Below are 16,448 nucleotides of genomic sequence, written 5' to 3' on the forward strand. Positions count from 1 at the left end.
ATAAGAGAAGTTCCCACAACTTCTGGCTTTGAAAATCAGCAGAGGTTATGGCTGAGTGAGATGGAGGGTTGCGGAAGTCACAGGTGGCCATCTTAAAGTAAGGCCTATGCATGAACTTACTCATTTGCTGTGAGATCCAGCACTGGGGCAGCAGTTTAAAGGCACCAGGGACATATGGGTAGAAACTGAATTGTCTGGCTTCTAGGCAAAGGCTGGAGGGGCAGTTTTTTCTGAGACAGAAGTGCTGACAGGATCCATTGTTTCTCTGTTGAGACTTCCCCCCTCATTGTGTGCAGATGCAGGCAGCTGCAATATCTGGGTGTCCATCAATCTGGCTAACAAAGGTCGTCCTACCCAGGCAATTCCCTGAGACCCAACCCCTCCCGATTTGCCGGACCACCCAAGCCAATTCCAGTGAATTTTCTGTACAAATGGTCTGTCTTGGCTCATGCTGCAGACTTTTCTAAAATCTCTCAAAGGTTCAGAAACCCCAAACAAGCAGCATCTGGCTTTGGCATGCGCCATACTTCTTGTTGAGAAGCCCCAAGCCCAATAGTGGTGGCAGCCAGCCTTGGTTTGTGCCTTGGACTCTTGAGGCACTTCCAAACCCAGCATGGGTGGTGGCCACCTTCAAATTGCTTGGTGGCTTATGCCAGGTGGCCCCAATTCAGGTACAAGCTCGGCTGAACTTGACCTGTAGTAGGACCTTTCCCAGGAGAACCTGGGGCCAGTATACACAGTATATGGCTTGCTGGAGCACCAGATCCAAAGATGATGCACCCAAAGGGCAGCCTGAAAAGGCACCAGAGCCCTACTAAGTGAATCCTGCTCCATAAGGTCAGCCCTTCAACAACAGCTCTACTGTAGCCATGGCCAGTCTTCGCAACCAATGAGCTTGAAAGTCAATTCCCCCCATCAATGTGCAAACAGCAACCAAAACTCAAATATTACAGGAAGGCACACACAACTCATAGAAGGGACACACCTGGAGTATCACTGGGCCCCACAAAACACCTACTGCATAAGGCCACTCTACTAAGACTGGGAGACATAGCAGCCCTATATAATACATAGAAACAAATACAGAGACACAGGCAAAATGAAAGACAAAGAAACATGTTCCAAAGGAAAGAATAGAACAAAGCTCCAGAAAGAAGAAATAAACAAAATAAGCAATCTACCAGAGGCAGAGTTAAAAACACTGATCATAAGTATGCTCAATAAACATAGGGGAAGAGTAGATGAAATCAGTGAGGACTTTAACAAAGAAATAGGAAACACAAATATGAAATAGTCAGAAATGAAGACTACAATTACTGAAATAAAGAATATATTAGAGAGAACCAATAGATTAGACAAAGCAGAGGATAGAATCAGCCATTTAAAAGATAAGGTAGCAGAAAACACCCAATAAGAACTGCAACAAGAAAAACAAATTTTGAAAAATGAAGATAGTTTAAGGGACCTCTGGGACAACATCAAGCATAACAACATTTGCATCCTAGGAGTATCAGAAGGAGAAGAGAGAGAGCAAGGAGTTGAAAACTTATTTGAAGAAATAATGATGAAAAAATTCTTCAATCTGGTGAAAGAAATAGACATTCAATCCCAGGAAGCACAGAGAGTCCTAAACAAATGAACCCAAAGAGGACCACACCAAGACTCATCATAATTAAAATGTCAAAGGTTAAAGACAAAGAGAAAATCTTAAAAGAAGCAAGAAAAAAGCAATTAGTTAACTACAAGAGAGCTCCCATAAAGCTGTCAACTAATTTCTCAATAGAAACTCTTCAGGTTAGAAGAGATTGGCAAAAAATATTCAAAATAATAAAATGGCAATAATTGCATATACAAAACCCTTACATATGTTGCCTACAAGAGACTCACTTCTGATCAAAAGACACACACAGACTGAAAGTTAAGGAATGGAAAAAAGATAATTCATGAAAATGGAAATAACGACAAAAATCTGGGGTAGCAATACTTATACCAGACAAAATAGACATTAAAAAAAGGCTATAACAAGAGACAAAGAAGGACCCAGTAATACCAATTCTCGGTATTTATCTGAAGAAACGCAAAACACTCCTTCGAAGGGACATGTGCATTCATATGTTCATTTCAGCATTATTTACAATAGTCAAGATATGCAAGCAACCTGGGTGTCCATCAACAGATGAATGGATAAAGAAGAAGTGGTACATATATACAATGGAATATTAGTCATAAAAAATAATGAAATCTTGCCAACTGCAACAACATGGATAGACCTAGAGGGTATTATTTTGAGTGGAGTAAGTCAGATAGAGAAAGACAAATGCCGTATGACTTCACTTACATGTAGAATCTAAAGAACGAAATAAACAAACAGGAACAAACTCATTGATAATGGAGAGCATTTTGATGGTTGCCAGATGGGAGGAGGACTGGGAAATGAGTAAAAATGGGGAAGGGATTAAGAAGTACAAATTGGTAGTTACGAAAATAGTCATGGGGATGTAATGTATAGCATAAGGAATATAGTCAATAACATTGTAATAACTATGTGTAGTATCAGATTATTGAGACAATCACTTTATAATTTATATAAATGTCTAATCATTATGTTGTACACCTAAAACTAATATATTTATGCCAATTGTAATTGAAAAATAAAAAATATATTTACCAAATGAGCCTTAACAGACACCTCATCAAAGAAGATTTGCAGATGGCCAATCACATATAAAAAGAAGCTTCATATCATATGTCATCAGGGAAATGCAAATTAAAACAACAATGAGATACCATTACACATCTATTAAAATGGCAAAATCTGGAACATTGACACCACTTAATGGTGACAACTATGTGGTACAACATGAACTCTTACACTTTGCTGGTGAAAATGCAAAATGTTATGGCCACTTTGGAAGACAGTTTGGCATTTTTAAAAGTAAAACTAAACATATTCTTGCCATACAATCCAGGCATTGGATTCCTTGATATTTACCCAGAGAAGCTAAAAACTTAAGTCCAAAAAGCCTACATACACATTTCTTGCAGCTTTATTCATAATTACCAATCTTGGAAGCAACCAAGATGTTCTTCAGTAGATGAATGGATAAATAATACCAAGACAATGGAATATTATTCAGTGTCAAAAAATGAGCTGTCAAGCCATGAAAAGACATAGAGAAATTTTAAATGCATATTATTAAATTAGATAAGCCATTTTATAAAGTCTATATGTGTATTATTCCAACTATATGATATTCTGTAAAAGGTAAAACTATAGAGACAACAAAAGATCAGTGGTAACCAAGGGTAAAAGGGGCACACAGATTTTTAGAGCATTGAAAATACTCTCTATATAATTATAATGCTGAATACATGCCATACTTTTTCTAAATCCGTAGAATGTACAATACCATGAGTAAAGCCTTAGGTAAAATATAGACTTTGGGTGATTATGATGTGTCAGTATAGGTTCATCCTTGGCAAAATGTGTACCATTCTGGTAAGTGATTAATAATAGGGGAGGACATGTAGCAAGGAGCAGGGGTCAGGGTTGTATGAAAAATCTCTGCACTTGCCTCTGAATTTTGTTGTACACCCAAAACTGCTCTAAAAATAAAATCTTAAAAAGTTACATGATCGCTTCTTGGCCTTTTGGCTAAGATCAAGACTAGTATCTATTCTTATCAGTTTAAAATAGTCAAATGAAAAAAATAGTCAAATACTATATCTAAAGTCTACCTTATCAGTAATTATATTATATATGCAAATAGATTAAACACTAGAATTAAAATTCAGATACATCCCAAATGTATTATAAATTTTACTCAACTATTTGTTGCCTACAATATATACTTAGATTCAAAACATAATTAGGTTTAACGTAAAAGGATGGAAAATCATATACCATAAAAAACAGTAACCAAAAGAGAGTTGGAATGCCTACAATGCTATGAGCAATATTAAATCTTGACTCCTTGAAAAAATGACTACTTTAAGACTAGAAAAGAAATTACACAAAATGAGTCTTGAGCATCTTATAGTGTCAGAATGTTAGGAAGTTCTCAGACACATATACATACATACACACATGCACACACACACAACACACCACACACACATAATGGGAGTATGTTAAAGATGTCAAAGGGACACAGGGACCAACTGAAAAGAGATCCTAATGGCCAAAGCTGGAACAATTTGAGCAAAAAAAAATCTATAAAATATATAAAATGGTATTTGGTTATAACTGAAAACATTAAAAAAGTGTGATTCCAACTAATATAAATAAATGTCTGAATAAATATATAAATGGGAGAGAATGGACAAACCTCCCCCATAAAGAAGAATTCCAAAAATGTCTACATATACTCTGACTGAAAAAATGGAGCATAATTCTCCACTACTTAAGTGTGGGCTCCATAGCTAAATAAAGTATGGATTTTAGTTATAATGATTATATTGGTTTATTAATTGTGGCAAATGTACCATATTAATGTTAGGTATTAATAATAGGAAAAACTGGGTGTTGAGCATATAAGAACCATGTAGTGTCTTCACAACTTTTCTGTATATCTAAAATTAATCTAAAACAAAAAATATATATTTTAAAAATAGTTTATGCATGTTGGTATAAACTGAAGGAGACAAGAATAGAAGACTTGAACATTTTGCTCCCATCACTCACAGAGCAGTGAATGAAGTCTTTCAAATCATCTGGTAATGTATGGTAGGGGGAAATATCCTAGAGGGGGAAAAATGAGAAAATTTATTCAGACAAGAATTAGAAAAGTCTAAGATGAAAATGAAGACAATATAAAGGATAATGCAATGAGTTGTTGCAAACTATGAACATTTTGGAATCAACAATATATATTATTATACAGTTTTCTTTATCTATTAACATTATAGGCTAATATATTCAAAGCTATATATATTGTATTTCATGAGAAATTCAAGGGATTTGTCAAAGGCTTTTTTTTTTTTTCCCTGAAATGTTCTCCTAATTCACTGACTTAGAACTTTTTTCTACTTGAGTCTTTCTTGACTAGAAGAGGACAGTGAATCAAACTTTAGCATTCATGCAATTTTGTAGAAAGATGAATTAAATGAGAAGGATGTAGCCTGTTTAAAATTCAGATTACAGACTGCTCCCACCATTGATTCTGACTGGGTTGATTTCTAGTACAATCATGCTGGAAGATGGTCATGTTGATTGTCTTTAAAATTCAACTGGAGAAATAAGAGTTTATTAAAATCTCCATGAAAATCTATTTGTCTTACCTCATGAAAATGTAGTTCTATGCACATACAGTTCTATTTTCCTGGAAATGAAGAAATGGAAAGTAATGGACTGATATTAACCCCTTAAAGCATAATATTTGTATTTTTAATTGAACTGTCTAGGAATCCTATATTTTTATTTAATTTGATAAAGTATTTAAGCCATAAGTGAGACACTTGAGAGGAGAAATTAGTTTTCAATTTTAAATGTGCTATGGAGGGTCTGAAAATATAGCTATAAAATTCTTAAAGTCTAAAAAAAGATTCATTTATGCAAGATGAGTAAGTTCTAGAGTTGCTGTGCGACATCGTGCCTATAGTTAATAACACTCTTTTGTGCACTCCAAATTTGTTAAAATGGTCAATCTCATGTTAAGTATTCTTAACAAAATAAAATAAAATCTTAAATAGGTCTTAAAAAATAACCACCAAAAATAATTTTTGTTCTTTGGAGCTTAAGTAGAAATCTGGTAAGGGAGAATGAATAGATTTGGAAATTACATAAATCTAGAATTTATTTACTCTAAAATATTAGTTAAGCTGCTTAAACTTTTGAACTTCGGTTTTCTCACATTTCATATGGGAATAATAATACCTCAAGCATAGAGTTCTTAGGCTTATTCACTAAGATATTATGTGGAAGCATTTGGTAGATTGTCAGGCACAAACTTGGCACTTTGTAGCCAGGAATATACAAATCACTCATTATATTAGATTTAGGAATATTAGCCCTCGCAATTTAAAATTTGTTAGAATGGTAAATGCCATAAACAAGGGAATTTAAAAAGTGGCCATAGGCCACTACATTTCAAGCTGGAGATACCAAATTTTAAAAAAGTTAAGTAACGTGCCCAAAGACATAGATTTTGTTAGTGCTGATTTCAGGCTCACAGCAGATATTTAGTTAGGTGAGTGACATGTACCCTATAGCACACCACCCAGGAATAATGTTTCCTACTATTTTTACAATAACTAAAGGCCACTTTTAAACTGAAAATCATATTTCTGGTCAGTTTAACTATTTAAATAACTTTTTTAGGAAAATGAATATGGAAAGCAAAAAAACTAACTAAATATGATCATTTTATTAAAGACAGATTTTCTTTCTAGTTAACTGTTGTAGAATAAGGTTTTTAATTTTCTTTTTCCATTTTAGAACCTATTGGGAATGCAAACAGTCATTTAAATTTAAGCTTAGATTTTACCCCAAACAGTAGGAGGTATAGCTAATCCTTACTAAAGCTGGTGAACATTCATTTTCCCTATCCAGATATTACAGTGGATCAACTTGCTAAAATCCCCTTAGGATATGATCATGATTATATTATTTGGCTGATTCAATAAACAGGAAGAATAATTGCTAAGCTCTTCAGGGAACTGGTTGGGAAAATTATTCCCCAGATAGCCCTAGCAATTATTTACTTTGCTTAAACTTTCTTCTATTTTTGAAAATAATACTTTTCAATGTAATAAGTATAAAAATATTTGAAGATTTGGACATCATCTACAAAGACAGTTAAATACAACTCAACAATGGTGAGGAAGGAGGTTTCTAACACATCTTGATTCAAATGTGTCAATAGAAACTTCTCTTTCCTACCATAAGTTTTTTCCCATGATAATGGAGCAAAGACCATACGAGATACAGATATTAAACTTATAAAAGAGAGTGGGACAAAGGATTTTAGACAAATATGTTACACCAATTCTAGAGCATATGGCTGGATGTTGAAATACTCAGGCTTCTGATCTGTGCTATCTCTTGATATTTAAGCTCCCTCTTGGATATCTAAACCCTCTGCCTTTGGGATTTCATTCAATCACATGGCTTTAACTATCATTTGCATACTGATGACTCCAATTTATCTCCTACCCTAACCTCTTCCTAAATTCTAGGCTTAAAAATCAAACTGACAATTCAATCCCCATTTAAATATTTAATTGGTATTTCAAAATACACCTGAAACAAAAAAGCTAGACATTTTTCTAAAAAATAAAACAGAAACACCTATCTTTCCACATCTTCATCTCAGTAAATACTTTTAGCATCTACTCAGTTAATTAAACCAAATCCTGGGGTATATTTTTGAGTTCTCTCTTTCTCTTATACCTTGTATCCAATTCATTTCCTAATCAATTTTACTTTTAAAATATATCCCTAGTTTACTATTTGTTATATTCTCTACTGATACTGCAGTAGTCCAAGCCATCACCATTGCTCACCTAGATTTCTACTACAGCCTCTGAGCCCACTGTCCTCTCTTTAATACATCTACAACATAGCAAACTAATCCTTAGACCTGGTATTTTCCTTTTTATGAGTTCCCCGTGGCTTCATTTTGTAAGTGGAACAAAACTGATTCTTACTTCAACTTTCAAGGCTGATGATATGGCCCCTGCACAACTCTGCTCTCTTAACTAACCAAAATGGCCTCCTTTTAAGCAAACTTTGTAATTTCTGCTTCATCTACCTAAATAGCTCTATACCTGGATTCTTTGCCTCATTTATGTCTTGGCTTAAATACCACATCTGGAGAGTAGATTTATGGAATTAATGTCTAATTCTAAATGGAAGCTAAAGAGAAAAAAACTAGTGTCTAGGAAAGAAAAATGTAGATAAGTTCAGTGGAAGCTCTTCCTCCCCTACTAATGGATATCGGAAAAGAGGTTATAGCAAATTCTGTTGGAGTTAGGAGTTAGGACTTAGGGAAACTCTTTGAGTTTCCTTCAGTGAAATCTCTTTTAACCTGCCTAGCCTCATTCCCAGTCCCTTCACCAAACTGTTCTTATGGGACAAGGAGCAACTTAATCTGATAAACTGGACTTGTGTATCCCTGCCCCATTTCTTTCCCCCAAGAAACCCTATTCTACTAGATTCTCCTTGCTACATAGTTTATAGAGATAGCTTCTGCCTTTGAATTGAGTCGGTAAATTGGCCTACATCCCACTGAACTGCAGATATGTCATACCTTAATATCTGCTTCATCTGCAAAAGTTCTATATTGGTCTATATTTGCCTTATGTCACTTAATATATCTTTTAACTGCTCCAATATTCAAGTGCAGGAGAGGAATGGCATCTGTCAGAACTTCTTAAACTCCAAAAGCAGCATGTGCTCTTCCAGCATAGGTAACTAAAATGAACTACAGCTGGCTGTGAGCTAGAATCTGAAATGAAGCCTTGGTCCGACCTGAAACCAAGCAGTTGCACTTCTAGAAAAGGCCTTCTGTTTCAACATTAGAAGAAAAACTAATAATTGACATTTAATTAAAAAAAATATATATGACACTAACTCATAGCATGTAGGAAGGCTTAATAATTATATTTAAGTAATGAACAAATGAATGAATGGTGTTCTTTCTTTCCCTCAAGTGGCATAAGATACACATAATTCAACACCAGTAGGGATATAATTTGTTTGTCCCTGAAGATACAAACACAGCAGTAAAGCATACACGGCCACAAAATATATCCATTTATTCTACTTTTAAAATATATCCCTAATCCATCACTTATATTCTCTACTGAAAGTGCACTGTTCCAAGCTATCACCACTGCTCACCTGGATTCCTACAACAGCCTCTGAGCCCAAGGTAAGAGCAACCAAAGAAGATGAAAGACTAATGAAAATTATTCCAGTGGACAAAATTTCCAGACAATAATGACAAATGAATTCTTTCAGAAATAGAAGCAGTACATATACCTGAGTATTTTAGAGGATGTACACAGCAAACCAGCAGTGAAGAGACATATGAGAACATGGGGAAAATGGCAATCTGAGAGAAATCAACAAGAAATACAGATTTATTCGTAGTACATCCACCAAACCTGGAGTAATTCTTCTTCTAACAGCTTTCTTTTAAGCAACTGAACCTGTTGGGTTATATTTTGCTAATTGCTTTTTTCTCCCTTGTCTTCCCTAAGGTTGGAAGTAAACATTACCCAGTAAGTAGCCTAAGAAATATTTCCTTGAAATTTTATTTAAACTCCACAAAACAGTGAGTCTAACAATGAAGAAAAAACTAAAACTAAAAACAGATCATACACCTTTTTATTCAATTATTTTGCTAGCTTCTCGCACTAAACAATGATTCCATAAAAGTGGCAAACTCTTACTTTGTTAATTTCCATGAGACATTTAACAATTCTCATGACTCTTTTTTGAACAGAGACCTAAGCCTTTTAGGAAGAACTCCCAATTCACAGCTGTTTAGCATCATATTATCATGGTTTGTTATGACATCTGCCTAGATTTTCTCTTTGAAGACCAATTACCTAGTGAGCAATCAGATCAAGAGTAGTCAGTCTAATTCAATCACTTTAATGACCCAGATAACTGGAATAGTGCTGGTAATTTTGATGATTAAACTGACAAATACAATTCAGTTGGGCAAAATTGATACAGCTCAGTGCTTGGTTGTGATGTCAACACACATACATAACCAAAAATGCCTCTGAGCCAGACCAAAGCGCTTTATAGATAGTTCATAACTCTCTTGCCATTGCATTGCATGCCAAAGGTCTAACACTTTTGACAGATCTGTCATAGTAATGAATTGTATTTTCCATATATCTTATATAGCCTTATCTTAGTGAAAGAATCAAATTGCACCCTAATTCAATCATATAGAATTTATAGATAGAGTTCTGAAATATGATTAAAGTAATCACAATCGCTTATCACTCTGATAGGAAAAGGTTCCTTTGTTGTCAAAACAAACATAATGCCATATAATTTGCAATTTTGGAGAACATTTTAGAAAGAAAATCTGGAACACCTGTTGTCAAGGCTCAGGAAAATTGCCAGTAGCATTTTAAATGGTGCCTTTACCTGTTTCACACAACAGCTGAGTCTCACCATCTGGGCTAGGCTGAAATTCCCATGAGTTCAGACAAATGGTCAGAATAGCTTCCTTTTGCTAGTCCTTCAAGCAATGAGCTGCTTGGAAAACTAAAAATGCATTTGATATCAGAAAGCAATCTCCAAATGCATGAAGCCCAAGTGTCATAAAACGATGTAAAGAGTATTAGGCTTGCACTCCATACAATCATTTCTAGCGTAGCACTGTATTAGAATGGGGATTAAGCCAACAGAGCATGTTCATTTAGAATTGTGATAACTGCCAGATGCACAGCAGTATAAATACATTTCTCAAAATAGAACATTGCATTTTTTTAATGGACTACTAAATAAATAAACATGTTGTGAATGTTTCAGCAAGTCAGACAACAGAATACTTTAGAACAAAAACAACATATACTCTGAGATCATAAACTTTTCCTATGAAGCACTTTAGACAATGTCAGTGAAATTGAACTACACTAAAACCATTTTATCCTCAGAGACTTTGGAGATTTCAACTTCATAATTATTGATTAAATTAAAAACAAAAATCAGAAAATTATTGATTTGTAGAATGAGCAACATTTTTAATAAGATAGAATATACACGCAGTGAAATGCACAGATTTTTTTTTCAGTTTGAATTTTTAAAAATTTTAATTTTTAATTTTTTTATGGTGACATTGGTTAACAAAATCCAATAAGTTTCAGCTGTACATTTTAACAGTAAGTGAAATACACAGATCTTATGTATAACATCTCAACTCATTTTACAAGTGCATGCATCCACATATCCCACATGGATACCAGATAAAAAATATTTCCAACACATGAAATTCCTTCTTCATGCTGTTCTAGGTCAATCTGCATAAACTACTATTGTTCTCATTTCTTACATCAGATTTACCTGTTATAAAATTTCATATAAATGTAATCATGTAGTTCATACATTTTAATGCCCAGCTTATTTTTTTAAACTATATCTATGTCATTGAATGTTTAAATACTGTTTCATTATATAAATGTACCACATTTAATTTATATATTTTTTGGTTGGAAGGTATTTAGGATGTATCCAGTTTTTATCTATTTTCAATAAAACTGCTATGAACATTATCGATAAACGCTTTTGTGGAAACGTGTTTGGGATTTTCTTGGGTAAATATCTACATGAAATTTCTGGGTCATAGCAGAAATATATGCTTAACTTTATAAGAAAATGCCAAATCTTTTTCTGAAAATAGCTGTACCATTTACACTCCCATCAGTGGTGTTTAAAATGCCTAGTTGTTTTATTCTCATCAATATTTAATGCTGTCAATCTTCTTAATCCAACCACGAATATAATCTCTCATGTGGCTTTAATTTGCATTTCCTAGTATATAATATAATAATAATATATTATATAATATATAATATATAATAACTAGTATTGGTAAGCACATATTAGTAGCCCTATGTATATCTTTTTTTATAACATTTTTTTAAAGTTTCTATCCCTTTTTTATATGAGGTTGTTTGTCTTTTTATTATTAATTTGTAGAAGTAGCTGATATATTTAAAGTACAAATCCTTTGTCACATATATGCATTGCAAATTTGTTCTTTCAGTCAGTTGCTTATCTATTTTAATAGCACCTTTGATAAGATATTTTGATAAAATCTAATTTATATTTTTATTGTTTATGAATTTTGATTCCTAAAAAATATTTGCCTACCCCAAGGAAGATATTTTAGAGCTCGTATGCTTAGGCATATAATTTATTTTAAATTAATTTTTGTGTATGGTGTGATATAGAGTTTGAGGGTATTTTTTGCTTTTTCTTCCTTAAATGTTTAATAAAATTCAACAGAGAATACATCTGGGACTGAAAATTTCTTTGGGAGAAGTTTTTACTAATGAATATGAATACTTTTACAAATATAAAACTATTTCAATTTTTTATTTCCACTCATGTCAATTTTGTATTTGTTCACTTTATCTGAATTGTCAAATTTATTGGCATAAATTTTTCATAATAATCCTTATTAAATATTTTGTAACTTTAGGATCTCTAGTTTTACTCCCTTTTCATTTTTGATGTTTACCTTTTGCGTATTCTTTTTTCCTTGATTATTTAGTCAGGAGTTTATCAATTTGATTAATGTTTTCAGGGAAATTATTTCAGATTTTATTGATTTTCTCCATTGTTCCTTTTTTTTTCTATTTAATTGATCTCTATTTTTACCTTTTTACCTTTTTCATTTTACTTAGTTTTAATTTGTTCTTTAACTTCTTAAGGGAAAGCTTAGATCATTGATTTTAAAACTTTGTTGTAATACAACATTTAAAGATAAAAATTTCCTTTTAAGTATTTTTCTATCTGTATCTCACAAATTTGACAAATTTTCATTATTATTTATTCCAATGTATTTTTACTTTCACTTGTGATATTATTTTGACCCACTAGGAAAAGAGAAATTTTTTAAATTACCAAGTATTTGAAAATTTTCTAGATATCTTTTTGTTATTGATTTTTAATTTAATTCAGTATGGTCATAAAATGTATTCTTTAAGATTACAATCTTTTGAAATTTATTGAGGCATTTTATGACTCAACATAGGACCCATAATATTGAAAGTTCTATGTACACTTGTAAAAAAAATTTTCTGCAGTTCTAGGGTAAATTATTCTTTAAATGTCAGTTAAGTTGATTAATATTATTGTTCATTTATAACCATATTGATTTTTTTCTTCTTTGGCCATATTTTTTCTTTTAAACATTAAAAGAAGAGTTATAATATCTCCAAAATCATTATGGATTTGTCTTTTATTCTTTTTATTTATGTCATTGTTTGCTTCATTATTTTGAAGCTACATTATTAAATATATACATATTTAAGATTGTGAGCCTCTTTGATGCATTGATTCTTTCATCATCCTGTAATGTTTTTATCTCTGATAATATAGTTTTTCTTAAAGAGAAACTGTTTTATTATTTATATGGCCACTCCAGCTTTCTTATGGTTAATATTTGTCTATTTTTTATTCCTTTTACTTTTAATCAGTGACATTTTATTAAAATGCATCTCTCGTAATCAGTATGTAATTGTTTCTTGCTTTTAATCAAGTCCAACATTCTATATCTTTCAATCAAAGATTTAATGCATTTACATTTAACTTTAATTATTGATTTGATTGCATTTAGTTTTACTATGTTACTATTTGCTTTTAATTTGTTTAATATTTTTTCTTCCTTTTCTGCCTCTTTGCATTAATCACATATTTAAATATTTTTACCATAGCGTTTTATTGCCACTATTATCTAATCACCCTCTATTCACTCCATTACAGGAAGGATCTGTTGCCCTAAATAGGTGGAGATGACCAAACACATGATAGTCAATTCTAGACATATAAGGTTAGCAAAAATTCCTTAGCCACATATATTCACAGCCTCAGGGGAAGCGAACATTACAAGCCATACAGGACGATATGGGGTTGCATTAAGGATCAGAGTAGATCAACATGTGCTGTAGGAGATAGGCTTTGTAGTGACAAAAATGTGTGTGACCCTTCATTTTTGCAGGAGGATGTGATTGGCTTGTTTGAATAATTTTCTGGGCTGCAAAGAGGTGAAATATATTAGGTTAAAAATCCAATAGAATATAAGTGGTCTGGTTCGTAGGGAAACTAACCAGGGAGGAGCCTTTTCTGCTGAGTAGGGGGCACATTTAATGAGAGAGAGCAGGGGAACTCAGGGCTAGACCTTTAATGCATTGTGAGCCTCAAACATATCAAGGATGTCTATCATGAATTAATATTATGCTACTTTACATACAATTTAATAACCTTACAATGATATAGTTCCATTTATCACTCCACATTATGTTATTATTATCATTATTATTAATTTAAACCACTAAATATCATTTGTATTTATTTCACCACATTTTTATAATTTCTAATGGCATGTTTTCCTTTATATATAGCTCAGAATCCATACAGTATCATCTTTCTTTGGCTTAAAGAACCTCATTTACTTCTTATATGGCTAGTCTGTTGGGGACTTTTTTTTTCTTTTTCTGTTCTTGTTCTTCTAAAGCTATTATTTCACCATAATTTCTGAAGATTTAGCTGAATAGAGAATTCTTGGTTGACAGATTTTTGGTTTTTTTTTTTCTGCACTTTAATGATGCACTTTCATTACCATCTGGATTACGCTGTCTTTAACAAAAACTCTGCTTTATTCTCACCTTTGTTCCTGTCTGTGTTATGTGTCATTTTTCTTCTGCCTGCTTGGAAGAATTTCTTTCTCTCTTTGATTTTCAGGTGTTTGTGCATAATATGCCTATTTGATTCTTTTGTTGTTGTTTTTATCCTTCTGAAGATTCACTGAGCTTCTTGAATTTTTCATTATATTGAAAATATTTGTCTTTATTTTTTTAATGAGTTTTCCACCCACAACATCTCTCTTCTTTCCTTTGGGTCTCTATTTACATATATATTTGATTGTTTAATATTTTCCACAGATCTCTGACAGTGTGTCATGTTTTCAGCCTTTTATTTCCTATGTTTTAGTTTTCATGGTCTCTATTTACTTGTTATAAGTTTATTAATCTTTTCTCTTGCAATGCCAGTTTTTAAATTCTATGTGGTGATATTATTTTTCAGATATCTTATTCCTCAATTCTAGAATTAAATTAGGCCTTTCCTACAGTTTCCATTTATCTATAAATATTCCCTATATTTTCCCTTAATATTTTAATCTTTTTCACAAATCCTTAAACATACTTAAAATTACTGTTTTAAAGACAACCTACTAATTCTATTATGTCTGTATTCTGTAAATCTGTATTATTGATTGTGTTTTTCTTCTGTTAACAGGTCATGTTTTCCTGCTGCTTCAATTTTAATTGATTGTTGAGTATTACGGCTACTGCATGATGATTGTGAATGGTGTTGCATTTTATTTCAGCAAAAAGCTAATATAATGGCAGATCGTCTTGTCCTTCGTAGGCTTTTTTTTTTTATGTATTCTTTTTATTCTCTTTTTATGATGAGGAAACCGAAGAACAGAGAGGTTAAGCATGAACCAACATCTCACAGTTCTTATCCATAATGCTATATTGACTCATAAAATGATAATGGAAAGTGTTTTAATCCATTTTAACTGAAAAATAATTAAATCTCCTAAACGCTGTTAGGAAATGGGTTAACTTCTCTGGAAAAACAACGGAAATAGTTCCTTAAATTTCATTTGTACCGAAACGATTTTTTAAAAGATAATTTTTAGTGTGAATCTAAAGAAGCCCAAATTCTAACACTATTCTTTTAGCTAAGGCATGCCTTGTCTGCTATCTCAATAAAAGCTCTGAGAGTTCAGTGAGATCTCTCCACTCCAATTATTTTAGAATACCTATATCTTCCTGAAATTTGTGACCAATGGAATTTTCATTTGGTTCACAGTTTCCCACTTTCTGGTATTCTCTGCCAAGCCTCAAAGAGTCTCACCCCATGAACGCATAGCTTGCACATTTGGCCCTTATTTCTGGTTCCTTGTCCTGCGAAATACAGCCTCATCTGCAGTCTCAGCATTTAATCCTTGCCTCTTGAGCCTAGCAACACTGCCATATTCTGAGCCCTATTTTCCCTTGCTATTGTCCACATAATGCTTCTAGGCAGAGAACCAGGAAGTTTCTGAGGTTCACCACTGTGTCCTTTTTCTCTCAGAGATTATATCCTGTACTGACTCTATTCTACAGCCAAAAGTAAATTTGTATGCATTGTCTCCAACAGTTACTTCATGATATGGCAAGCAAAAGTTGTGAGTAGCAATTTTAGTTCCTTACTTTTAAGTATTGAAATTACAAAAAGATGATGATTTTATAGTGCCTGAAGCTTGCAAAATTTAGAGTATGAACTCTTTAAAAAAAGAATACAAATTTTAAACACATGGTTAGGCATGCATGTGAACATTTGGAGAAAAGAAATCACTGCAAATCACTTTTAAAAATTTTCAAAAATGCAAGTATCACAATAAACAGAAAATAATCTATTGATTTTTATTAATTGCTTATGTGCCAATAATACTTTTAAAAAAATGTCTATTGTGTGTCCTGTTCATTTGTTGCTTTTAGGTTTATATCGCATATATAAGTGATATCATGTGATTTTCAACTTTTTCTGTCTGGCTTATTTCTCTTAGCATGATTATCTTGAGGTTCAACCATGTTGTCGCAAATGGCAGTATTTCATCTCTTCTTATGGCTGAGTAATATTCCATTGCATATATGTACCACAGCCTCTTTAGCCAATTATCTGTTGTAGGACACTTCGGTTGCTT

At 32.7% G+C, this 16,448-nt stretch overlaps 1 long non-coding RNA gene and 1 pseudogene across 1 annotated transcript in view; both read left to right on the forward strand.

Annotated features, from left to right (window-relative positions):
• LOC120588025 (uncharacterized) overlaps positions 1 to 16,053 on the forward strand; it is a 40,491-nt gene extending 24,438 nt beyond the window's left edge. The window contains exons 2-3 of the long non-coding RNA XR_005649119.1: positions 13,457 to 13,523; positions 14,990 to 16,053. This is a non-coding gene — a long non-coding RNA (uncharacterized LOC120588025). The remainder of the gene's footprint in view (positions 1 to 13,456; positions 13,524 to 14,989) is intronic.
• On the forward strand, positions 3,636 to 3,743 carry LOC120588681 (uncharacterized; annotated as a pseudogene).
• Positions 16,054 to 16,448: the final 395 nt, after the last annotated feature.

The sequence above is a fragment of the Pteropus medius genome, unplaced genomic scaffold, assembly GCF_902729225.1.
Source record: "Pteropus medius unplaced genomic scaffold, Ma_sr-lr_union100, whole genome shotgun sequence".
Taxonomy (NCBI): domain Eukaryota; kingdom Metazoa; phylum Chordata; class Mammalia; order Chiroptera; family Pteropodidae; genus Pteropus; species Pteropus medius.